Source organism: Macrobrachium nipponense, chromosome 24, assembly GCF_015104395.2.
Source record: "Macrobrachium nipponense isolate FS-2020 chromosome 24, ASM1510439v2, whole genome shotgun sequence".
Lineage (NCBI taxonomy): Eukaryota > Metazoa > Arthropoda > Malacostraca > Decapoda > Palaemonidae > Macrobrachium > Macrobrachium nipponense.
This window is the reverse complement of record NC_061091.1, coordinates 58921789-58924081: the sequence shown is the minus strand read 5'-3', so window position 1 is coordinate 58924081 and position 2293 is coordinate 58921789.

The window sequence follows — 2293 nt, the reverse complement described above, 5'->3', positions numbered from 1 at the left end:
ATATGTTGTATAGCAAACGCTTTCACAAGCAATCTCACATACATAATGTACTTGTACAAACACATGGATTTTATATATATATATATATATATATATATATATATATATATATATATATATATATATATTCCCACAGATATTAAGCCACAACATTGATTAATATCCAGTTCACTATACTTTGGGAATGACTTACTTACATGTATGTTTGTGAGTGTGTGTGTGTGTATGTGTGTGTGTGGCTTTAATCAAATATCAGAATCGTAAAAATTCACGCTGAGTAATCGTAATTGAAGCAACGTAATTACTAACATGGCGAGAGAAGGCCTTGAACAAGGGAACTGAAGATTGGAGTGTAAGTATAGCCATACAGAACGGAGTTCCACTTGCCTGTGAGACCTTAAAAAGAGAAACGTCCGAGTTTGTATTAGTGAAGCGAATAAGGCAGACGGCGTGAGAATTAACAATTGAAGGTAAACGGGACTTTTGTTACAGGCAAATACAGACCTTTCTTTCTCTCTCTCTCTCTCTCTCTTCTCTCTATGGGTGTATTAGATTTAATTCGTCACTGATGCAGTCCTTACATTTAAGAGTTCTACTGAAATTTAGATAATAATTATATAAAATGAATTTACTTTACTGAATATATTTTGTGCTATTGACCATTGTTGAGTGTGACGACGTCATTTGATTATATGATTTTATAATTCATTACAAATAGGATGATAATATGGCTTGATATGGTACGCTTAGCTCAGGGAGAATTAATACACTCCTACCGCCCAAAAGTTTTCATAAAAAAGGAGCGTTGTAAATTAAAACATTGTTAATATCATTTGAAACAGTCCTATTATGGGCAGCAGCAGTGAGTGGCAGTGTGTCCAAGAGCCACTGGAGAGAGAGAGAGAGAGAGAGAGAGAGAGAGAGAGAGAGAGAGAGATTCATTGCACCGAGCAGTTTCCCAAAGGTGCGCGTTTTTAACGGACAGTCTTATTAAATGCGTTGGCAGTACCGATAGCTCGACGTCTAATACAACGGACTCGGGTTGTTCCTTACTGTTGCTTCCGTTAGTGGCGCCTTCCAGAAATTTATGTCTCTTTTCCTGTTTGCTTCTCCTCTGATTGTGTTTCAATTAGGTTGCGATTGTGCTTGCTGGTTATAGGTCCACTTGGAAGTTTCACACACTATTTTCTCTCTTATTATTCCTTTGGAGTTGCGCCATCTCCAGTTGGCATTTTAATTTAATTCTGAAGATAGATTAGAAAAGTTATTTTTGTCGTATAAATATTTTAAACTTTAGTTCTGTTAAAATTGTAGGTGATTTCTGTGTGATATTCCACGTTGATGAGAAAATGTGAACCTTTCTTTCACAAACTTGTATATGTGAACAATATTGTATTTGGTGAATGTTTACTACTGTTATTAACGTTACAACCGTATTGATTATGGAAACATAGTCAAATTTAAGTGAAGCTGTAGCCACTGTTGATGGCATTTCGTATTCTTTGTTGCGTGCAACCTTCCACACTTTCTAGCATTTGCATCGGCGTTTGGTCTAGACTGGACGTGTTTAGATAGCTAACCCCGATATTTAGAGCTCTCTCTTCTCGACTTTTCACACCGTGGTCACATGTTTATAACAGTTGTTCGTGATTGTTTCAGTGCATGTATAAATAAGACATTTGCTTATTATAATGTGGATAATTGGTCAAATTAAGACGTTTTAAGCGTTTGCGTAACTGAATCTGTCTGACTTTTTGTCTGTATCTCTGTTTCCGTCTCATGAAGGATTTATCTGAAACTGTTTTGACTGCCGTGTGTTTGCCTGCAATTTTCATTTGACTGCTATGTGTAATTCTGCTCTTGTAGCCTTAAAGGTTTAACAGATGCGGCAATATCCAAATTACCAATTCAGCGATGATTGAAACGACGTCTCTCTCTCTCTCTCCTCTCTCTCTCTCTCTCTCTCTCTCTCTCTAGAACTTCAATATAAGAGAAGAATGGCATTTTAATCCGCAGTATTCATGGCAAGGGCTTCCACTTAATGGCCAATATTACGACAATATGTCATGCGATGGGAGGCCTCCCATCTCCTTTTGTCACATAGCGAAGCGTGATATTGTGAGAGAGAGATGATGATGATGATATTTGGCTCGCAGTTTATTCAAGACAGATAGACGGAGATAGTGAACACGATAGAAAAAGTAGGACTAAGATTGCTGAGGTAGATAAGTAGACATATGTATAGATAGACGGGGAAGGAAGATATAAGGTTAAGAGTAAGTTTTTATTATTT